We start from the raw sequence: 25319 nt of genomic DNA on the forward strand, positions 1-25319 counted from the left end.
GAGGGCCGATGCATTACATAACCGCGAGGCGTCCCTCCTCCTCCGTGTCCCTCACTCCAGGCCAAACCGCAGCACGTAGAGCGGATCCCAGTGATAAATCCCCTTCGCCCGCCCGGCAGCGAGCCCAGGGCGGAGCTGGCTGGACGGAACGTGCCAGGGCCTCCGCGGGTCGAGCCCTGGGATTTTCTCCCGACGCTCCTCGCCCCGTCGGTTCCCTGCCGTTTGGAAGCGCCGACCTGGGCGCCTGGGACCCGGGAAGGGGCCACCGCGCAGGCACGGCGGGTGCCCCCGGGGGGTATGTCCGCGCGCCACCGCCAGGGCTGCAGCGGTCCCCGCGAGGTGAGGACGCGCGGGCGTGGCAGGGTTCGGGCAATGAGAGGGTTCTGGGCGCTCTGGGGGCGCTGAGAGCCTTGTCCCCGCTGGCCTCCCACGGAAGGTTCAGGCAGCCGGGTCCCTGGCGCTAGGCTCGGCTGTGTGGAGGACGCGTTGGCTGAGGTGACCCGGGCATCCTTTGTGGCGAGGCCGCCGAGCGCTCGGACTGGGCACCGTGGAGCTGGTGGAGCACCGAGACATTCCATTCGCTCCCCCTGCACCAGCGCCCAGTCCCGCGCAGGGAGTCCCCGACTATGAGCTGGGTCCCTCAGCGCACCTGTTGCGTTAGAAGTGCCAACTTGCCCTGTTCTGTTGGGCCCCCATTACAGTCAGAGTTTCTGGGCAGGTGGCTGGAGAGAGAAAGCAGCTTTCATCTCCATCTCCTGTGGTTTCCAAATGCAGAGTTTCCGGTGCAATAGGAACAGTCTTTATTTTGGATTTTCTGTCTTTTCAGTGTTCTTTTCTTTTTTTTTTTTTTTTTTGCTTTTGTTTTGTAATCCTCCTCCCCTCCACCTCATACAATATTTATTTCTCTGTGGTATAGTGGGGAATGATAAATTAAAAATATACTAGTCTTCAAAAACTTCAATTGACTGACCTTAATTTCTTTCTATTTCTTGCTGTCCACAAAGAAAAGCAGTGATATCTATTGTGTGGCTTCAGAGAAGTGCTGGGAGCAATATTCTAAAGTAAGAGGCCAGTGAAGCTGTTTGGTTAGTTTTCTGTTGTCATAACTCAACATTGTAAACCTCTCTCCATATATATTATTTCTAGTAGAGTCAGATGGGACCTGTCAGGAGACTGGTTAAACTATGCTACCTATTTCTTCGTGGAGAGCTGGGTACACCCGTGATGCGGACAGTTTAACACAAGAGGAAAGTCTTCAGGTCTGCCAAATTCAGAAACACACTATCCCCACAGATATCTCAGCCCACTAGTTTTGAAAATCATCAGTTGCCCCTTGCATGGTTTTTCTTTTTTTCATTTCTCCCCATGAAAGTTAATGTCATGCCAAACTAGGATTAATGGTATCTGCCACTACCACGGTTCCCAAAATGTTTGTTGGAGAAATAAAGGATGCAAAGGAGTAATAATGTTGCCTGGATTAAGTTACTTATAATCACAGGAGCTTAGAAACTGGAGTGGTTTCAAGAGATCATCCACTAAATTAAAATCCCTCACCTTACAGCCCAGGAAGCTCAGATCCAGGAAGGATCCACAATCGGCTAAGCCCGTACTTTTAATTGATGGTGGAGCCAGTGCTAGAATCCAGGACCTCTCATTCTCACCTTGTTTAGTTTTCAAGGCATGTTGACTCCAGCTGGGCATTTTGAACAAAAGTGATATGAATCAGATAATTTGATTTCTTGTTCTTGATTTTTATCTTTTTATCTTTTTTTTTTTTTTTTTTTTTTTTTTGACTGGTGGGATTCTGAAATAGATGAGAGGGGTTGATTTAATCAAACTGCCTTTGTAGCAAAAAAAGAAAATTCAAACCTTTAATCCCCAAATACCAATTAAATTCTTATATGAAGATGAATATGCTGATATATCCCAGGTGAACCTCCTAAAATAGATGGGGAGAAGTCTCCCACTGCCATCAGATTTACATCCATCCCTCCTGGGGGTTCTTTTGCTTCTTCGCTACCTATTGTGATGATTGCTTAGAGCTAAAGGTGTGATTTATGGCCTTGGAGCAGACTTGAGAAAAGTGCGTTATATGAGGACCATAACATCATGACCTATAACAGAACTGAAAGGAACTTTGAACTGACTTATGTAGCATTGCAGTATTGCATTGCGTATCTTGCATGTTTTTCATTTTAGTTTAATTTAACAGATATTTCTTCAGTGCCTACTATGTGCCTGGCACTGTTCTGGGCTTTTGGGATCTGTCAATGAACAAAACAAAGAACTTTGACCCCCATGGAGCTGAAGTTACAATTCATTCATTAGAATCAGGGTGGGAGGAGGAAGAGATTTTGTTATGTAGACAGAAGGGAATTTCAGTTTTGCCTAAAGCAAGGAAATGATCATAAACATTTCAGACTATCTTACTTCCAATCCCATGATTTCGCTGATCTTATAGCCATGAAAAACAAACAGGAACAAAATCAGCTGAAGTTACACTGACTTCTTATGAAGTAACATTCTACTGGATGTGAATAGCAGTTCCCACATTTGATTATTTTATGTATGTTCATTTAGTGTTGATGGAATAACATTTCCTTTAGTGCAAGGATATAATTGTGGTGACATTAAACCTAACGAAGCATGGGAGGATTAGTTTTCTCAACAGTGTTGGTGCTGCCATGTCAATGTTGCCGCTGTTTGTGATGCAGACTGTAATTGCATTCATTGGTAAGATGTACCTTTTTATTTATTTATGAAAATAGTGTTCCGTTTTTATTTTCTCTCTCTTTACATCCTCCCCTTCACACATGCACCTTATTCACAGTGGTGCTCGCCGTACAGTGCTGCGACTTACTGGTAAATCTTTTACCACGGCAGGTTTTCTTTTTAATCAGACATTCCAGTTTAAGCATTTTCTAATTCTTTCAGTTGGTTTTTCTTCAAAATGGCATGGTTTGCAAGCTCAGGCATGTTTATTATTTTTAACAAAGGCTTATCAAAATGAACTTGGCAGTTTTTCGGTCATATATAGCCAAAAAAAGTATTCACTGCAGCTTTTGGGGTTGTTTGTGCATTCCCTACCTAAGCAATTGCCTTGCTTTTAATAATTGCTGATTTGGAAGCAATTTTCTTATGAGTATTTTTTGTTATATTTAAGACTCATCCACTAAAATGGTATAATTATTTAATTGAGAAAAACCAAATCCACATTTGAAGATGTTCGATGATTTTAGCACAAAGATTTTCTCTGTCTCTGTTTTCAATTTGTTCTACATCAAAGGTCATGAGGAAATGTCATTATCTGGCAGCATCCTGTTTGAAGGTGGTCTCTGTTAATCATTGGAGGAAGGGTTATGATTTCTGATGTCTGCTATGCACCCAGAGTAGTTGATTTTCTTCCTCATTTGCCCACCATTTTCTCCCCTCAGATACTCATCCCTCCTCCTTGTACTGTGCATCGATGAGTGGGGTGAGTTGCTGTAGCCAAGTAGGAAGTTAACAGGCCAATAAGTAATTATTTAATTACTTTTTTAAAATGCAGTTTTATTGAGATATATTCACACACCTTAAAACTATCCAAATATTTAATTTTCTCATTCATTTACTTATTTAATAAGTATTTATTGAGTATTATTCTACTCTCTGTTAAAGAAGTGTTTTGAGGACCTCCTTTATATAAGCTCTGAGCTGGTGGCAGTAGGAGACAGAAAGACATAGGACCCTGCCTCTGAAGCAGCTATAGCCTGGTATGGAAGGAAAGGCATAGTATGAATAGCTAAAATACCACTTATAACCACTTCAAGAGATAGAAATGCACTTCAGAAATTACAAGCAAGGAGAGAGAGCTTGTGCAGGCAATGTGGGGAGAAGAATTTGGGGAGGACTTTGTGGAGGAGATATTTGAGCAGCTCCTTGCAAGATGGGTAAAACTTTTTTAGAGACAGAAGGATATACCTATCTCTTTGGAAGCACATCCTAGCTTCTTTTTGATAACATATAGAAGACTTCCTTTGGGGGACCAGTTGAGGCTGTGTCAGGTTTTGTGACAGACACTTGTCACCTTTGCACCCCTCTGCATGCACCCCCCTACCCTGGGTAGTGGAATTCTGACCAACACTGAAACGACTCATTGGTTTAACCAATGCTCTCCTTCTGTTGTTAGTTGTTTCTTAGAGCATAGAGACTGCTGTGGCAAATAGCTCACATCAAGATAAACCATTGAATTTTGCCCTCACCAGCTCAGGTGCACTATTACAGTGGGGTTTGGTCATAGTACTGTTAATGCCAGCTATATTTGCTGTTGTAATTTGGAAATTTAATTACATATTGCACGAACTGATAAAATGTGAGTGCTGAACAAAGAATGTTATGTCTGTGAAAACTAAGATGATTGCAACATGGACCCATAAAAGTAAACCACATTAACAAACAACATCAACAAGCAAACTACTACTACTTAGGTGTCAACAAGGCAATTGTGGTAGTTTGATTTTCATACCCCAGTTTAGCCATATTCTTAATCTGAATCCGTATGTCTGTTGGTGTGAACCCACTGTAAACAGGATCTCTTGAAGATGTTATTTATATTTAAGGTGTGGTCCAACTGAATAAAGTTGGGTCTTAATCCAGATTACTTGGAAACCTTACAAAGAGAAAGAAACTGAAGGACGGTGAGAAAGAATGCCATGAGGAGGAGTTAGAAGCAGGAAGTCAGCAGCAACCTGAAAGAGAAAGGAGTGGACATCGCCATGTGATGGGAAAGCCAAGAAACCCCAAGGATCGTGGCAAGCCAGCACCAGAATGCTACCAACCCCAGGAAGAAACAAACCTTCTGGCTTCCAAAAGTGTGAGACAATAAATTCCCCTTGTTTAAACCAACCCATTGTGTGGTATTTGTGATAACAACTTGGAAAACTATGCAGCAACTATAAAAGATTAGAAAATTGTAGTTTCAAAAAAAAAGTCTAGAAAGATTCTGCACTCAGGTTTCTTCACAAGTGTCTTTAAGGTCCTGCTCTACTTTTAAGAAATGGAAGCAGGAAATTGTAGGTAATACATTCTGGGCATGGTTTAACCAAGAAAGGCAACGTGGAACTCCAAACATGACCTGCTATCCAAAGATTGCTGAATGAATTTACATGTATTTATGTGACTGAGGTTGAAATAACATGTTTCAAGTGTGATGCATCAAGTTTTTTACTCTCTTTTACTGACTTCTAGTTAATTGCTTTTGTTGAGAGCTTCCGGTGTTTCCATTTCTGAGGGTACCCAGTATATTTTGGCAATAGCTCATCTCTCTGTATCTGGAGAGAAAATGGATCTATATTTATGACCCTCTCTCAAAGATGTATTATTAGTCACATAACATTACAGAGAAGACCTGAACCTAGTTTTCAAGCTCTCTACTCACCATAAAAATCAACAACTCTCCACCACCGGCCCCTGCAACCTGTGTCTTATGGCTGTCTAGTTCATGTCTGTGAGCAATTAGCAACATAATATGTTAACTACCAACACTTAACATTCATCACCTCAAACACACACGTAGACTTTATAATTTTTCAAACTATTCCTGATTCTAATTCACCATTCTGTAGTTTATTTAACATTTTACTATAATAATGAAATTAAGGATATAATTATTTATTTTGGGGGCCAACTGGTAGTGTTTTTATCCATCTATATTGCCTGATGTAATACTTTGTGTGGGAGTCAGATCATATTTATATCCTGAAACTAGGCTCTCCGAACCTGCAACTTCATAACTTCATAATAACCACATTCATTGCTCATGAAGGACCCTGGAAAAAAAAAAAAAGACAAAAACCTACACTTAAAGTTAAATTTGCCTTAAGGGAGAATAGACTTTCGCTTCTCCATTCAGATAGTGTCCATTCAGTCAACTAGAAGAAAACTGGCCTAATCGTCATATTAAATAGTCACAAATGGGGAGAACCCAACCTCACAGGCATCACTGGTATCAACAGGAAGTAGATTGTCATTTAATCAACTGAGAAAAATGGAAACTGATCCACTGATCAGTGGATTCACAGATCTTAACCATGGCTATACCTGGGGAAAGGAAAAAATATTGGTGCCAAGGACTCATCCTCAAATTCTGATTCAGTAGCTCTGAAATGGGTCAGGGCATCAGTTTTTAAAACTCCCTGGGTGACAGCACTGTGGGATTGAGAGGATCTTTTTGATCCAAAGGGGGAAGAGAGAAGAAACAAAATAAAGTTCCAGTGGCTGAGAGATTTCAAATGGAGTCGAGAGGTCACTCTGGAGGGTATTCTTATGTGCTATATAGATATCACCTTTTAGTCTTTAGCCTGTTGGAATGGCTAGAGGGAAATAACTGAAGCTGTCAAACTGCAATCCAGTGACCTTGATTCTTGAAGACAACTGTATAACTATGTAGATTACATAGTGTGACTGTGTGTCTGTGAAAACCTTGTGGCTCACACTCCTTTTATCCAGTGTATGGACAGATGAATGGAAAAATGGAGACAAAAATTAGGTGGAGAGTAGGGTGGGATGGAGGTGTTCTTTTTTGCTTTTATTTTTATTTTGGAGTAAGGAAAAGTTTCAAAAATTGATTCTGGTGATGAATGCCCAACCGTATGATGGTGCTGTGAATAAATTGTACACTGGATGACTGTAGGGTGTGTGAATATATCACAATTAAACTGTATTAAAAAAAGTAAATGAACAATGGGGGAAGGAGGGAAATGGGATGTTTTGGATGTTCTTTTTAATTTTAATTTTAATTTTATTTTTTGGAGTAATGAAAATGTTCAAAATTTGATTATGGTGATGAAAGCACAACTATATGATGATACTGTGAACAACTGATTGTACACTTTGAATGACTGTATATTATGTGATTATATCTCAACAAAATTGCATTAAAAAAAAAAAAAAACTCCCTGGGCGAAACTCATGTGAAGCCAGGGTTGAGAATCACTGATTTACGTAATACTCAATAATTTTATGCTTTTTCAGAACAAATTTTATTGAAACAAATGCTTGTTAAGGAATCTTGTAAACATACCTAATGATAAAAATAAACATAATAATTCTTTTCTTCTTTTACTTGATGGTTGCAATTATTCTACACAGTGCCCATTCGGTACATGGGAAGCTTTCTCAGTGGCTGAATGAATTTTCACTGATTTTTTTTTTTCCTTGTAGGATTCACTGAGCTGATGCTATATGATGTCAAACAACCAAATCATTCAAATTTGTATTATTATACTCAACCAACCAATTGATTAACCAACTTGTTTCATGTTTTTGATGATTGTGTTGTCATACAGGCATATTTGTTGAGGAAAATAATTTGGCCTTTTCCTCTGTAACAACAATCTGTTTCCTCTATGAAAACTTATAGATGTGTCTTTGTGTATCATGTTTCCTTAAGTTGTTTGAGTTGTCAAACTTAATGTTCAAATTTGTCTCTGGATTTTTCACCCCTTTTATTTAATTGTATTAACATAGATTTTCAAAAGAGCAAACTATAATACAGGACATTTATATAAGAAAGAAGTTTTAAACCTTTTGTGACTTAAATAAAATATGATTAATTTTAGTTTGTTTCCTTGTCATTAGGATTTGCTCTCTTTGAGAAAATGTGGTGAGTTATTGGACATAGAACTTGAGAAAGAATGATCTAGTGCAGTACTTAGAAGCTGGTGGACTACTTAGAACAAACTTTATTTGTAATGACATTTTTTCTTATTTTATCTTTAATACTTGTGGAAATTCTCACATAGTGTTACCAATTAGTTTTTTCCAATTGTGGCTTTTCTGTTGATTTCTGTGTTAAAAAAATAGCATCTTCATAGATTTTGAACTGTGTTTTTCAGATTTCTGGGAGTTTCAAGGAGCCCGCCAGGGTCTGTAACAGGGCATGGAGATGTGGGGATGTAACGAGGTCTCCATCCCTTATGGTTCTGCAGCTTTATTATGTTTCTTTGACACAGACCTCATCCTGAATTTGCCGGCCAGCTGTTTTAGTCACAATTCTCACCAGGCAACAGTGTATAACTTAATTTAAAAATTCATAAGCACTGTCAGAAAAAGTTCAGTTAACCAGGTAAAAGAATACATAAATGCTCATAAATAAAATATTTGTCAAAAGGAGTTTACTTAATAGTTAGGGTGTTCTAGTGATAAGGGGACTGGTTATTGTATGAAAAATTAAGCCCGATGCATTTTCTCTCCTTTTACTTCTTTAGGTTGACTTCTTTGATTATCTTCTATGTTCAAAATAGGTTTAAAAATATTCCAATTTTATTAGAGATGAAGGTTTAACTAGAACTTCAAGTGACACTGAGTAGTTGATATACTCAAATTGGCACCTCAGAATCTTCCTGGCACTTCCTATTTTCTTTATAAATTCTTTATGATAGTATACCTAATTGATGGCAGATACGTCAAGGTGAAGATTCAGTTTAGTTTTTAACGGCTTTAAGCATATGCTGAAGAAGGGATCCCTGAATTAGATGAGATGGGATTAATTATTTTTAAAGTCCCTTTCTAATAAAAAATATTGTAATTAACAATGTGAAAATAACTCAGTGAGCTTATTCCCTCATCAGACAAGTGTTTACTGAGTACTGTGTGCCAGACACTGTGCTGGGTGCTGAAGACCCACAGAGAATAGACAGTTCTTTTCCAGAGGCTTACAGTCTCCTAGGGAAGACAGGTTTGTGTATAAATAATTTTATAGCATTGTGATGAGTACCAAAAGACAAGATGACCACCCCCTGTGGGGGTTCAGATTGGAGGCACTTGACTTTGCCTAGGGTGGGCAAGCCTTTAAAGAAATGAAGTAATTTATGAGATGAACAACCTGGGGAAGGGCGTTTTAGGCAGCAGGAACAGAATGTGCAAAGGCTGTGAGGTGGGAAAGTGCTCTGTGGACTGAACAAACTGTATGTGGTTTGATGTGGCTGAAGTACAGGTACATATAGAGTGAGGTTAGAAGATAAGAAAGGAGCCAGATCATGTAGGGTTTTGCATATCATGCCAAGGAGTTCCAATTTTGCTCTGGCAGCTAAGAGTAGCCCTCAAAGACTTTCAAACAGAGGAGTGGGTAGGGTTGGGAGGTGGGCGATATAATTAATTTGGTTTCAAATAGATAACTCTGAATGGGGTTTGAACAAAGTCCCGAGAAGGTGACGAACTATGTGTCTGTTGTAGTGATTAATGCCTCATGGTAAGACTTTTGTTTTACTTATATTTATATTTTTGGTGCTTGGTGTGGAGCCTGTAGGGCACATATTAGAGATGGTTGGTAGTCAGTTTGATACTCTGGGCAGGAAATACAAAATCTGGGCATCTTAGCTTATAGGCTAAGTCAAAATCATGTGTTTGGATGTAATTACCAGGGAGCATGTCAAGAGTGAAGAGTGAAATGGGTCAAAGAATTGTGGGAAATAACTGACTAGGCTGTGCTCACATGATACTGGATTTGTGCTTCAGTCTTCCCTGCTTAATGGTCCTAGCAGCTGTCATGGTACCTAACATGCAGTAAGTGCTCAGTATATTTGTTAAATGAATGAGTGAATGACACAACATATAATGAGTGATCAGAAGAAAAAGATCTAAAAAGAAACCGAGAAGCAGGAGTCTGTGGGGAAGAAGGATTGACAGGACAGATTCCTGTCATGGAAATTCAGAGAAGAAAGAGTTTCAATCATGAGAGGTATGCCAATAGTGCCAAAAGCTAAGGAGTGTTCAGTTAATAAAGATGGCAAGTTACCAGTGACAAGTAGGAGTCATTGGTGATAATGTCAAAACCAGCTTGAGTGGTGTGTAAGGGGTGTAAGGGGGTGCAAGAGAGGAGGTGAGGTGATAATGTAAGTAGTTCCTTGAGAGACTGGATTTGTGAAGAAAGAGGATAATAGTTTACAGCTAGAAAGAGTGTTAGGCTGAAGGGGATATGTGAAAGATGCAATTATGTACCCTAACTTAGACAAGTTCTTAATCTGTATCCCCTGTGGGTGTGACCTATTGTATATAGGACCTCTTAAACATGTTATTTTAGTTAGGGTGCAGCCCAACTGAATGAACATGATCTTAACCTAGATTACTGTGGGCCTTGTAAAGATAACCCAGAAGGACAGAGGCTGACAAAGGAGTGGACATCACCATGTGTCATGAGGCAGCAGTGCTAGCCAAGGAACCCCCAGGAAAGCAGCAAGCCAGCACCAGAGAGCTATAGGCTCTGAGAGGAAGCAATCTAATCTCTGAAAGTGTGAGACAGCAAATCCCATTGTTTAAGCCAATCCATTGAGTAGGATTTACTATAGCAGCTCTAACATACTAAAACAGGCTTTCTTCCTTCTCTTTCCTTCACCTCCCTTCCTGATTTAAAGAAGGGAGACACTTGAATAAATTTCTGGGCTAAGCAGGAACCAGTGGAAAAGTCTAGGTTCAAGATATAGGGAAGAAGAGAGGGGACACTAATTGGATTAAACATAAAAGGACACATCTGTCTTTGAGACAGGAGGAAAGGAACTAAGGATGCATGTGGATATGAATAAGTGGGAGGAAAAAAAATCAAAGAAATTTCCACCCAAAGACCTCAACCGTCTCTATAAAATAATACCATGCTTTCTATGTTCCAAGCATTGTTATAAATACTTTACATACATTGATTCACTTAATCCTTACAACAACCCTATAAGGATGGAGTTACTATTATCCTTATTTTACAGATGAGGCAACTGAAGCATAGAGAGGTATACAGCTCTTAACTGGCAGAGACAGGATGCGGAACTGTTTACCATCATGCTCTACTGCTGGGGATGAGGGATACTTGGAGTACTTAAGATTTGGAATAACCAGTGTGTGTAAAGAACAGTCCCACTTATTATTGCCGAGTCACACCAACAGTTTGTGCTGAAAATCGTAATTGTGTTACACCATTAATCTTCAGGGTTGAGAGATTTCCTCTAGCAAAACTTGTCTTACCAGTTATAGGAGAAAAAAAGGGTATGTTTGGATTGAAGCAGAATTGGGGATGGGTGTCCTGGAGGGAATAGGGTATCAGCAAGAGAGCAATTGAAGTGATGGATCCTGGGTGCTAGGCTGCCAGAAGGAAATGAGCATCGGATCAGCTGATGGAATGGAACAAAAGTAGAGAAACATGGGGCCTGAGGGCTCAAGGAGGTTGGAAACCAGCTGCAGTAGCAGTTGTAGAGTTAGGGACCTCTCCGGGGAAGAAAGTTGGAGTTTGGGTGGGATATTTAATCTTCACAACAACCCTAGATTTCAGAGATGGCAGTCAGCACAGGTAATGATGTGGCTTTGGGAGTACTTGGTTGAAATGGATTGGAGGTGAAGTGTATGAGAGATGAAGTCAAGGTTAAGGTTAGCCAAGAGGTTCATAGATATTGATTAGGCCCTGCTGCTCCTTGGAGGATCATGTCCAGTAGTCCTAACAACTGGTCTGAACTCTAGAAAACAGGAACTCAAGTATGTCATGGTTATAAGAAAGATATAAAAGGCTAGCTGGTACCTGTCATACCGTAAAAATATATTGATGGTCTCAAAAGGCCGTTGTCAAAGGGCAGTTAAATGGCTAACATTTTGTACTATGGTTTTTGAAGAAGAATATGAAGTATGACTTGGTAAAACAATTAATTTCCCAAGTAACTCTGGATGCTTCAGCCAAATCGTCATTATTACCCTGGAAGAAAAGACTATGTGCTCTGAGGAAATCTCCTCTCTCTCTCTCTCTCTCTCTCTCTTTTTTCTGGTGGTCTCTCTCTCTCTCTCTCTCTGTTTTTTCTGGTGGTGTGCTATACAACACTCTCTTGGTAGAGAGAGGCAACTGAAGACCATCAGGCTTCCAGATGTGGAGCTTTGTTGTGACTTTTTGGGTGAGGGTCATGGGAGAAGGGCCAGAAACTTCAGAGGAACTCAGTGTGGTGTCCTCTGCCTCTATAGATAGCCATGTGATGAGAAATCAGCAATATGTGTTCCCTTTGTACAGCTGTACATACCATTGTCTCCTTTTCTCCTTTCACCATTTAGGCTTTCAAGAAATCAAAAGTAGAGCTGATAGAAGCTTAAGATGCCACGCATGTGAAGATATGGAACTACTGCATAGGGATGGAATGTGTGAACTAGAATTGATACATGAGTGGCACTAATAGAGTATGTATCAGATAGGATGCTTTCGGGTGCAAGGAGTAGAAACTCTGACGGACTGGCTTCAATAATAAGGAAAAGAATTCCCTCATGTAGTAGGAAGTCCAGGAGCAGAATGTCTGGGCTCTGGCTTTGTTTCTCTGTGATTCTCGCTCTGTCTCCACTATATGTTGACTTCATTCTCAACCCTTTTCCCTTCATGGTCTCAAGATGGCCACAACAGTTGGGAGGGTCACACTCAGACGAGAAGACATCCAGTGGAAGGGGAAGGGCTGTGTCTCCATGTCTCCTTCTCAGCAGTGAGGAACTCTTTCCCAGAAGCTCCCCACAGACTTTTCCTCCAGTCATTGGCAAGGATTAGGTCACTGCCTTTTTCTTAAACCAACCTATCCTCTGGAAGGGAACAGGATTACCATAATTTTTGTTTAAACATTTGGGGTAGAAAGGGCTACTATAACAAATTATCACAAACTTGGTGGCTTGGAACAATATAAATTTATTCTCACACAGTTCTGGAAGCTAGAAGTCTGAGATCAAGGTGTCAGCACGGTCATGCTCCCTTAAGGCTCTAGGAAGAATCCTATCTTTCCTCCTCCTACTTTCTGTTGGCTTCTGGCAATTTTTGGTGTCCTTGGCATGTAGCTGCATCGTTCCACTCTTTGCCTCTGACTTCATATGGGCTTCTTCTCTGTGTGTCCAAATCTTCTTCTCCTTTCTCTTACAAATACACCAGTCTTTAGGGTGGCCCCTAAATCCATAATGATTTCATTTCGAAATCTTTAATTGCATCTGCAAAGACCCCGTTTCCAAGTAAGGGCACATTCTGAGGTTCTGGGTGAACATGAATTTGGGGAGGGAGGTGGGTTTGCTATTTAACCCACTTCACTAGTCACCTACAGTATCCAGTGATAGAGAAGAAGCCAGATGGGATATTATTATGAGATTCAGACAGCATTGTCCAGTGGAAAGAGCCTTGGGTGGGGAGCCAAAGTCTGATTCAAGTTCTCAACTTCAGCATTTGAAATGGTATGACCTTGGACAAATTTACCAGCATCTGTGAGTCTTAGTTTTCTCTTATGGGGTCTTTGTGGAAGTTGAAAGCATGTTATGTAAACTCTAAGGAGCTATACAAATGCTAATTATTCAATTAATAATAAAGATAATAATAACCATTTCCATTTACTGAAGACTTGCATGTGCCAGACACTTGCTACGTATGTAAATGCATTCTCTTTATCTTACTTGCTAACCACATATCAAACAAACTCATAATCAAGGCACTTTGCTAGATGCTTTATTTCCGTTCTCATTTATGCTAAGGTCTGGAACATTAAGGCTCAAGGGTAGGGGCACAGAACAGGTGCAGGCTCAGTCTGACCTGAGTTCTGGATTTTGGCCTGTGTGACAGAGTAGTGGCAGCTGGCTATGGGGCCTTGGTTAATCTGTTATCTGCCACTTGTTATCTTTAGCTAACGAGTTCAGGGACACTGCACAGGGGGTTTTCAAAACAAACGTACTTTTAAAACACTTGATGCTTTTCTTTCCATGTTCCTTTATTTCGCCACACATGAGCCTGAGTATCAATCACCTTGTATTTATCAGTGTTTTGCATATGTATGTTTTTGAAATGTAGAGGGAATTATAAACGTTCATTAAGATCTTGTTTGAGCCTCATGAAGAAGTCATTAATTTGTGCTGTACTGGAACTTAGTGGTCAGGGGATCTGTCAATAAAGTTAGTAATTGGCAGGGTGTAAGTTTTTTGATTGTTGCAGATTACCTTGCTTTGGACATTGTTGTAACATGAGCTTTTTCCGTATTTTAATTTATATTCCTGGGGTAGTCTTCCTAAAAGATAATAACTACATCAAAGGGTTTGAAGACCTTTAAGGCTCTTTATACAGCTTGCCTTATTGGTTCATGGAAGCTTTTTATGTGATGAAAATGACACAACTGTAGTATTATTCTGGGAATATACATTTTCTCATTTTATGGAGTTTTATATGCCTGGGATCATAAAATATTTCCAGAAAATTTGAATTGTTCTGATACCATGTAGCTTACTTTTCCCTAGGTCCCTCTTGCAATTGGAATAAAAATGGTATTTCTGTGACTCAGTCTGTACGAGATTTTGAGGAAATCTAGTCAGTGTCACTTCCTCCCCATTAGTTCATAAAGTCCTGGAGGGAAACTAAACTTGTATATCTTGATTCATCCTCTTAGTCTGAATTACTTCCCATGAGGCTTCTTGTTCCTGTGTGCAAACAGACTCCCTGAAAGCCTATCTTTTTCCAAATAGTTCAGATATATGGGAACACATCTGCTTTTTATTCATAGTTCCAGATCTCATGCTGAGACCCCTGTTTTGCTCTAAAACAATCTGTGAGTAAATTGATGGGAAAAATGGAGTGAGCGACACTGGCTTTTTGCTGATGCAGCGTGAATAGCGTGTGTTTGTTTTGGAACTGTGGTGGAGGTGAAATGACTTCCATTCATATGACTTGACCCCTCATATAATTCTCAGGACCCCATAATTCCTAAGATCATTCTCTCCAACTCTTTTTTACCCCCTGCAAGATATATTGAAGAATGAAGCTATGTAGCAATGGAAAATCAGAGGGAGGAAGTGCCATGATTCTTAAACAGATTTTAAAAATAATCATAGTTGTGATTGTAGCGTATAGGATGTCAACTGTGTTTAAATTCTGCTCTTTGCCTGTAGGGAAGAAAATCAGGTGTGCCCGTCTCCAGCCAGGCAGAACAGCTGCTGGGGCAGAGGCTGGGTGGGAGTGCCTTGTGTCATTCAGGACCTTCCTGGGCAAGGCTTGAGGCACGCTGAGCTCCGGGATACTGGGACACTCCCAAGTTCTACAACAACAGAGAAGACCCAGAGTGCCCTAGCAGCCAGACCTTTTGAGTAGGGAGGGCTATTTGTGCTGCTCTGGCTTTCTGCCTTGTGCAAGCAGAGAGCGGAGCCCCTTACCGGTAGTGAGGTTGTGAGAGCGGCCAGGGGCTGCCTCTTACTGCTCTACGTTCTTTCCATTGCCTGCACTGGTGCCCAGTTACTGTTGCGTGGAATGGAATGAAGATGCCCTAGCCCTAGCTCTGCAAGAGAAATCACTCGGGTGATTCTGAGCAAATCACTTCCTCTCTTCTAATCTCAGTTTCCCCAAAATCGAAAATGCACTATTTTTTTCCTTCACACTTGGATATTTCTGAAATAAGATGTGACTTGGGTCTATGTATTTAACAGGGTAGTCTTTCTTAATTTTTCCTTTTTCTTAAAAAGCTGTTAATAAGTCAGTGGGTGACTTATAATTTATGTTAATTTTGGGATTGTGGGAATATAAGTTCCTGGAGTATTTGTTTGGAGAATGGGTAATAAATGACAACCTGCTCTGTGAACTGAAAAGTACTATGTAAATATGAGATCAGAAAACTGCCCAGCTGCCCCTGCACTGTTACTTCTCAGAGATGTGTCCAGACAGGAACTTCCTGATTAAAAAACTAGTGGCAGTGCTCGCTTTGGCAGCACATATAGCAAAACTGGAATGATACAGAGAAGATTAGCATGGCCCTTCTACAAGAAATTCATGAGGCAGTCCATATTTTTAAGACTGAGAAAGTGATTAAACGAGAGGAAGGGGTGGTCTCAGACAAGGTAGGATTTAACAAAGGATTACGAATACTGAATCTTTATATTAATACTTTTTTTAAGATGTTAGGGTATTAGAATAGCTAGAAGGAAATAACTGAAATGGTGGAACTGTGACCCATAACATTCTTTGAAATCTGGTCTATAGCTGCTCATTAAATTGTACTTTGAAAGTTATCACCATTTGGTATATATGTTATATTTTATCATAAGGGAATAACTGAAACTGTGGAACTGTAACCCATAACATCCCTTGAAATTACCAATGTAACTACTTGTTAAATCGTACTTTATTTATTTATTTATTTATTTATTTAAGTTATTACTGTTCTGCATATATGTTATATTTCACAATAAAATATGTAAAATATAAATAAATGACACCTGAACAACAAGAGGAGAAAAAAGAAAGTAGCAACAGCCTTCTATTTAATAGAGTTGGTATTCTAGGTTGTAATGATATGTATTCCCAGCCCCTTTCTCCCCCTGCCCCCCACTACATACTCATATGACTCAATGAGCTGTTTTCATTTTGAATGAAAACAAACATTGTTCTTAAACATTTGTTTTTTTTCTTGAATTAGGACTTGGCTAGAATCATTTGATTACCGTGTATTTACTGAACTCCTGGCCCTCATTGGAAATATCAGGTTGGCCATGAAGCTCCTATAACTTGAACAGAATGCTAATCCACAGAGGAGAGCCATAATACAAATGGAAAATGACCCTGAGTGCCTACTATATGCCAGAGAACATGAGGGGATTAAAAGCAATTACCCAGACTCCATTCCTCTCCAGGTGGAGTTCAGTCAAGGAAACAAAGGGTAAAGACTAGGCACTCAGGTAAAATTTCCCTTTATAGCTCAATTCAACCAATTTGCCTTAAGAACAAGCCCAGAAGGTTTACAATATGGTGGGAAACAAAAGCAGACACTTGCCTTGCCAGTTAAAAACTGGTGTTAAGTATGGAATCAGTGGAAACAAGATCACAGAGAGAAAAGTTATATTCCTAAAAGAAATCTTAACAGCCATTCCGAGTGTCACTTTATAACTAAATGGTCTGTCACACCACTTAAACCAGGGATTCCAAAGTCAAACATCTTTGGGGGTTCAAAGAACTGCTCTACGTTCTTTCCATTGCCTGCACTGGTGCCCAGTTACTGTTGCGTGGAAATGTTGAGTTGTGACATAATAGAGAGCTAGGCTGGATGGTAGCCAAACTGGAGAGTACATGTAAAGGTCCATTCACTCACCGTTTGACATATGCATATTTCAGTTCTGTTTTTGGGATCTGTCAGGGAACAAAACTGACAAAAGCCGCTGCTCTTCTGGAGCTTACATTCTAATCTGCTGCTGCCTTGGAAAACAAATAACTAAATGAGTCAGCATTATCTCTAGCATAAGAGTAAATGAATAAGACACATTGGTGTGTTCCTTGGAATAAATTGCATGGATTTCGATTTTGTTAGCGTCTAGACATTTTTCAATATAGTTAAGATTTCTGGAAAATCATGATTACTATGATTATAAGCAGAGATAGCTTATTTTCAAGATTCTGCTTGGTCTGTTGCCTTGACTTGCCATACAACCATAATTACAAAATATTATTGGCATTACAAGGAAATATATGGTTTATTTAATTCTAGTTTTGCTTTTTTTTAATCTGTCCAAAATAGATTTTTATTGTGAAAAATCTTATTTCTTCTGTTCTACCAATTATGATGCCTTTCTGCTTTTAGTCCAAATTAATGATGACTTAGGTGGTTAATGACCCCCTAGTAAGTAGATTCTGTGGCTTGTGGCTGGAAAGCTGTGACAGGAGCCCCTAGCTCCTCCAGAAACTGCCTCTCAGGGAAAAGAACTCATGCAGGCCTGGTTTTTACCCAAGTGCCTTAAGCACGGCTCTCTGCAATGTGACTTTCAAGGTCATTACAGTTAACAAGCCTGGGAGCTTGGGCCTAGGAAACCATATGTCTTTTCTCTGAGCTTTTTGTGGGAAAATGGGAATAAGATGCATTTGTGGTCACACTTATCTTAAATTTCAACATGTAGAACTTCTGCCAAGCCTGCAAAGTGAGCCAGAATTGATAGTTTTCCCTAGAGAGAAAGAGCACGCTGCTGGCAAGGATTAGAGCTTCTGATACCACTCTGGTCAGTCTTCAATGCCCTGCGTGTCTGGTTTTTAGGAAATTAATGAGCATTAAGGATGTGATTGTTTGTGGCTTGGGTTCCTGTTTCAGCAGTTTCTTCCCACCTGCACCCAGGAGCTCCTGCCATCCCCAGTGGGTCGCAGGTGCTGCACTGAGGGCTTTCCCAGAAGTGGTTTGGGGTTGGAGTAATGAATTTGTGTCCCCCTCAAGTAATTACATCCTCCTCTGAAACTGCTGCCGAACCCTGCTGGGAACCTTTATAGCTATACAGATTTGCACTGGGTACTGTACCTCTTCTTACAGTCTTACCTGACTTACCAGTAAGGTTGATAGGGTCATTCCTTTCTTCTTTGACTTTGGTGACATCATGTTCTCCTGGAGTAATTTCATCTCTCTGGCTGCTCTTTGTCAATTCCCTTGCAGCCTCCTCTTTTCCTTGCCTTCTCTTAAAGATTGGGGTTCCTCAAGGTCCTGATTTCTCTTCTCTTCTACTCACCCTTAGGACCTTGTTACTCAAATTGTGATCTGGGTCAGCATAGGCCTCACTGGGGAGCTTCTTAGAAAAGCAAATCTCAGTCTCCCCAAGACGTGTTGAATCTGCATCTGCATTTAGCGGGTGATGTCCATGGAAGTCTGAGAGTCTGAGCTGTAAGATCTCGGTAACCAACTGTGTACTCTGAGCCCCAAGCACACATTTGGATGCCAGATCTCGATGCCAGATCTCACTGCCAGACTCCTTATCCAGCGTAGCCTTCTGTACTGCTCATTTGAGGTCCCACAGGGACATTGAACTTTACCTGTGCAGAGTCTGACTCCTCTTTCCCAGATATACTCCTCCTCCTTTGGTTATTGAGATAACTTTGGAATTGGGGTTGGTTATTTCTGGGCTGACCCAAGGCCCTTTATTAATAAACATTAGGGGATGTCTTTAGTGATCATGGGACTCTAAAGTGGAATGGGTACAAGTAGAAGTTGTACCCACTGGTACAAGTAAAGTTCAGTTACAAGGTTTTTACAATCACAAGGGCACAAGATAAAGGCTATGCAATCAGTATCAGAGATCAAGGCAGCTGGATTCCAGTTCAAAGATTTCAGGTATTTCCCTCTGTTTAATATACCAGAAAGTGGAAAGGAATATCTATATAATGATTCAGTAATCATAATCATCACTTAAATCCTGACTTCCTGGGTACAGGGGCTGATGGTCAGCTGGTGTGCACTGGTCTGGTGGACCAGTTGTTTAAAGCCAGCCTCTTTGAGTGGTCAGCGCCTCTGTCAGCTTTTAAAAAAAATATTTTGAATATTACCCCAGTATTACTTTTGTTTAGCTACACTTCTTTTTTTCCTCCATGTTAAGTTTGAAAGTGTCCAAATACTATAAAAATATTTTATATTGATTATTATATTTGCATTAATTATTAATATATTACAGGTAAAAGTACTTAATAAATATTTTTAATGGTGAAATGTGACATTCTCTGACTTTAGTGTCAGATTTTCAGAATGTCTATGAATGACCATGGTGAGTCCAAAGAAAAAATCATCGGGAAGTATTGTGTGACCTGATACGTCATATGTTTGAATCTTTCAACATCTTTCTGGGAAAGAAAAACCAGAGGCAACATCCCTGTCCAACAATAGGGGATTGTTTAAGTTAGTTACAGTATATTCATATGAACAAATACTCTGCAACTATTAAGATGATCACACAGGGTACATTTATCAACATGAAATACATTCATGGGCTCATTAGGTAAGAGGAGCAACTTACAAATAGGGTGATCACAGTTTTGTTTTTAAGAGGATATGTTTACATGTGTATATGAGTGTGGAAAAAAAAAAATCTCCAAAGGATTCACAGCAAATGGTGCCTGTTGGGGTGGTGGTATGTAGATGATTTTTATTGTCTTTTTGCTCTATTCTCTCCTTTTTCTGCATTAAGGGTGTAGAACATGTGTAATTAAAAATGTTTGCAACCCAGAATCTAGGTACATCAGACTGGAGGTTGATGGCAACTCTGTTTTCCCCTGGCTGCGCCGTCTTCATGTGGGTCCACATACCTCTTGATTTTTGGACTTAATGCCCCAGGCTACACTGTGTGTTGAGGTCGCCACTGCTGCTCCAGAGCTCGAGACCCAGGAGCCACACATTCCTCTGCTCAGTGGAGCAGAAGCAGGGCTCAGTGCCTCTAGGCAGTGGAGTAGACTAGAGAAGCTTGTAATCAGGTCTCAGCATGTGGCTTCTGCTGCTCCACTCCATCTCCTCTTTGCTCTTATCTTAACTTTCAGCCCAAAGAAATCACCTTTTTGGGTTTGTTCATTCACCAAGGTTTTGGCTGTGTCGGAAATAAAGTGGTACCTGTAAGGGAATAAACGCTCTCTCGGTTCTGGAGGAGAAAAGAATTTATTTACAATCTTGCAAGATGGGGTGTCCAGCCAAACACGCGGAAGGCTGGCGCGCCAGAGGAAGAGAATGGCGATGTTTAAATCTCCTACTCCTAATTCGCAAGTCCCTCCCCTGTTTTCCCATTGACTGGGTACTACAGAGGTTACAGCCTATCCGAGAACACTAACTAATTCATCTTTTGAGATTTTAATTTGTACAGCCAATCCCAGAGAGCCAACTAGCTCATTATTGAGATTTTGAACTGATTAGCCAATCTCCCCCCAAATTTTTATTTTTTTGCTGTGAGTTCCCGCCTCTGATACTACCTCATGTCTCTTTACATCAGGCAGATTCTCTCTTCTCTTTGTCTGGGGCTTGTTTAAACTGGTTTTGCCTCCGTTTCCCTTATTCCATGCTGTCTCTATGTGAAAACGAAACTTATTCCTTTCTTACAGATTCCCTCCTCTTTTTTTTTTTTAAACACTTTTAGTTTTCACATTTTAGATTCTCAAATTTGCTAGGGGCTTTTTCACATTCCTCATCATAGGGATCTTTCTTATTTTTGATTCTAGTGGTTTTGATGGGTTTTTGAACTAGCCTTTGAGCACACGGGATTATGTAGCACCCAGCTGTTATAAACATTTTGGCTGGAATGATAAGGAAAAATTAAAATAGATGTTGCAATTCCTTTCCATTTCTCGAACCAATTTTCCAACCATTCTATGAGTGGGTTGTTAATGCTAGATTTCTTTTCTAGTTTCTGAAATAAGGCTGTTAAGCCTTGTAGGGCTTTGGTGATAGTTCCATTAGGTGCGGTATTATTGGGGATGAATGTGCGACAATTTTCCCCAACTATAGCACAGACGCCTCCTTTTTCAGCTAGCATCATGTCTAGGGCCATTCTGTTTTCCCATGCCATTCGGCTAGTGGCATCTAACTGTTCTGCTATTTCTTTAATGACATTCCTGGTATAGTTGATAAATTTTAGCTGATGATTGACATTTTTATTGATGGTGACCCACCAGAATAAGGACGATTTAAATTCTGCAGCTAATTGATTTTTAGCTTTAAACTCATTAGGAACTTTCTGGGGAACCCCTATACTGTCTACAAACATTTTTTTATTGAAGGAACTAGGTACACTTTGTACATTTTTCTTTTTTCCTTTGCCTTGGGTTGGTACTTTATTACTTTCAAATGCCAGGGTAAATGAGATAGCCAATTGAACCAGAGCACAGGTTCCTCCCCACCTTTCAGGTAGTGTTGGCCAGAGGATGCCCTTCCCACAGTACCACCAGAGGTCTGCTCAGGGTATAGTTAGGCTGGAGAAGTTGCCAGTACTATCCTTGCTCACATTCCACACCTGTGTACACAAAGCCATGGTACCAAGATCCTGGAGCCCTTCTTCCCATCTGGAGAGACAGGCAGAGTGGTTTCCGGGACCAAGGTGAGACGCTGGTATGGCTTTGACACTTCCCTCCTGGACTGGAGGGAAAAGGGAGGACAACGTACTACAACTTTCACCAGGAGTAGCATTTTGAAAGAGGAGTGTTATACATTTAAACTCCCTTTCATGCTTTTTCATCCCCAAGGGGAAGGGCATAATCTGAACAGTGGGTTGTTTGGTTGTACAAGCATAACAGTCACTTCTGTTTAGACTCTGGATGGTATGTTTGCCCCATTCTACCCAGGCATTTGTATTTCCATAACCTGTCTCTATTTCTGTGGTTTGCTTTAAGTCTTTGGCCTTAAGTATTCTAACGACCTTGGGGTCAATTTGTACTGGAGAGTTAAATTCCAGCCAAGTTTCTCTTAATGGTTTTTCCTCCAACCTGGGTAAGACCCATCCCTTATACTGTGTGGTCCACCAAGCAGTGTTCCAAGAATAACAGGGGTTAGGTGTCTCATAAGTTATACTCTCAAATGTTCGCCCCCCAACAATCTTGCTTTCTATTTGAACAGTCTGCTTACATAAATGCTTATGTTCCTCCCTCAGTTGTTGCTGATGTTTTAGATTTTTACAGCTCATTACTTGACAAACATCAAATTGTACAGTTTGAGACTTTAAGCCTTTGACTACACTTATAACCAGCTTAGCAGAACCTGTTACTCCTTGAATATAGAACATTATGATCAGCATAAGCAATTTCATCATTAAGCTATACACAGAGCACAATGCAAACATAGGGTTTAATCCAGCCCTTTCTCCCTTCTAATATGTTCCTTTAACTGTTGCCTATTTAAAGTGATCCTTAGGGGATCTGAGGTAGGAGTCACTTTCCAGGATTCAGGTTGAGTTGCTGGATACTTATTGTCTGGTTCAGGCACCGATCCCTTCACTCGTGTGTAATGAGTCCAGCCTCTTTCTGCCATTCGGACTGCCGTCTCAGTTGTCAGCAAGACTTGATAGGGTCCTTCCCAGATCGGTTGAAGTTTGGATTCTTTCCACGACTGGATCAGAACCCAGCTGCCAGGCTGATGTCGATGGGCAGCAAATTCAAGAGGCGGGGTCTGAGCCAGCAGTCCACGGTGCCTGAGAGATGATAAAGTAGAAGACAAGGCCAGTATATAATTCTTAAGAAAAAGATCCTTTGTGTCTAGGGAGGGGAGCTCTCCAGTCCTCCTGGGGAAAGGCAAACCAAAAACCAAAGGCCTACACCTTGTAATTGCCTAAGTACTAAATTACACATGGCTTGCACCCCTCTAATGACTCCCCTAGCGTAAAACTGCTAATACCTGCTTTAGGTACAGACACTCCTGAAGTCATGTGCATGAAGAGCAGCAAGAACTTACCAACATTTCAGGCTAGAACAATTAGACTAAAGGACAACAATAATTTACAATAACCTAAGATTAATGAACATAAAAAGGCTTACCACTCTTAAATGCTAACTTAAAATTCAGTTTTTAGTACACCTAGTTTAGTGATGCTTGAATATACGTGATTCACATATATGCATACCCTGAACATACACACAAGTTTTGCTGTTAGATGAGTAAAAACCCACTCTCCAGGGAGAGGAGGACAAGCCTTGGTGTGTAGTATTTGACAATATATGTGGTGTCTTTATTCCTATTAGACTTAATGTTAAGATAGCAACCTGGCATTACCAAATGGAGACCTGGGAAGAGATATGAACCATTCACTGTTCTAAGTTTGTTTAATTCAGCTTTAATGAACCTTAAACCCTCTTATAGGAACATTTACTTGCACTTTGAGTATGGACCTTTTGCTTTTGCCCAAAATATATCAGAAAAATTACTCTGCTTTTTACAAGAATACACAGTCTCATATATCTGGAATACAGACACATATAACTTATATACACACTCATAACCATACGAAACAGACATACATTCCCATTTACAAGCATGTATAGCCAATACACTACTGTTACACATACATAGAAAACTTTTACACAGTTTTTCTCACTTTTTTTTTTCATTTTTCACACTATTGTGAAACTGCACACAATTGCCCAGCTTTAGAGTACACACAAACTAGTATACGCTATAAAGACACAAAGAAATAGCTTCAGTTTACTATAGATGAGTACACAGGAAATTTTTGCCAAGTTTTAAATTACACACTGACAAACTTTCACAGTTTGAAAGACTCCTATGTAATTATATTACATGCTTTTATTACATACAAATACAACTATCCCACATTCCTGTGTAAACATACAACTTAAACTCCCATTAGATTCATGAAGTTTTAACTCTCAGAATGCATCCAAATACAGTCCTAAAAAATGTGTATATAACTTCCTATATACCCTGATACACACATTAAGGGACTTTAAATGTAGCTTCCACATGCCTTAGACTTAATTACACAGCACACTAAAATATGTAAATGTATTTATTAATACCTGTTTAGCCCCACATAAGTATATGAATAGAGAATCACACAAACCCCATGCTACAAATTTCCTTCCTCCTTTTTTTTTTTAAACTGCTCCAATTACTTCTCTATCTCACTTTTGTCTGTTTCCTCCCTGGCTTGTTGACTCTGAATATTTCCTCTAATGGCTTATTCAGCCATTCATCGATTTTTGGATCTTCTCTGAATATTAGGCTAAAATTCCTTTATATAGCTGACCTTTTAAAGTCTTGAGTTATTAACAGAATGACATTGTATTCTTGGGGCTTGAGGGAGTGGGAGTCCAACCCTTTTTAGAGGCTTTTGTGGCAGCCCTTTTCTTTTCAAAGTCTGGGGTGATGGGGGAGATTACCTTTTTGGCCCCACCCTTCTTAAACATCGGGGTGCCACCCAGACTCTGCCTCTTCGGGGTAAAGGCTCTACCTTCTCTGAACAGTGGGGTGGCAGCCAGGCTTTTCCCATTCCCCTGGGAATGTGCTCCACCCTCTGGGTCCTGAGGCGGCAAAACTTTTCTAGAGCATTGAGGCGAAGGCCCACCCTCAACCCCCAGGGCAAACTCACCCTTTTCATGCATGTGGGCCACTCCACTCTCCCAGCCTGAGACCACTTGACTTCAGACCTCAACTTTCATTGTTCTTTGGGGATATGGGTACAGCCAATTTTATTTTAGGTGGATGCAGTCTCTCTCTTTCTCTCATAGCTGCCCTCTTTCCCATTTCCCTTTCTTCTCCCAAGAAAGGGATATTTACATAAACCAGAGTTTAAGAATCAAGTTAATTGTTATTCAGCTAGCCTTGCTAGGCTTTTTATTAATGATTCTTACCTTCCTTTCTTTAAGAGCCTTTAGAAACAGAAACATTTGGAAATCTCTCCTTTTTTTTTTTTTTTTTTTTTTTTTTTTAACTTTTGGTGGGTTGTAATTACTGGAGCAGTCAGCATTAACTGGCTCTCCAATTGCCTGGGGGCATAGACTGCTTCCACCAAAACCTCAGGCTTTAATGGTTCCCGCCCCAGTGGGGGAGGGGAAACCATAAGGTGGGGGAATGCTTATCCCAGGTTTTAGTTTCTTTTTT

General features: G+C 40.3%; 1 protein-coding gene and 1 pseudogene across 4 annotated transcripts in view; both read left to right on the forward strand.

The window, feature by feature from the left end:
- Positions 1-205: 205 nt before the first annotated feature.
- Positions 206-25319, forward strand: part of SLC16A12 (solute carrier family 16 member 12) — an 84135-nt gene continuing 59021 nt past the window's right edge. For 3 of the 4 annotated variants that reach the window (XR_005212006.1, XM_037805093.1, XM_037805095.1), the window contains exon 1: positions 206-339. The gene's annotated coding sequence lies outside the window, so the exon portion shown is untranslated. Of the gene's footprint in view, positions 340-3434; positions 3476-25319 lie in introns of all 4 variants that reach the window. The other variant, XM_037805094.1, reaches the window with a different exon arrangement.
- LOC119511040 lies at positions 15687-15783 on the forward strand (annotated as a pseudogene).

This window comes from Choloepus didactylus, chromosome 15, assembly GCF_015220235.1.
Source record: "Choloepus didactylus isolate mChoDid1 chromosome 15, mChoDid1.pri, whole genome shotgun sequence".
In the NCBI taxonomy this organism is placed as follows: domain Eukaryota; kingdom Metazoa; phylum Chordata; class Mammalia; order Pilosa; family Megalonychidae; genus Choloepus; species Choloepus didactylus.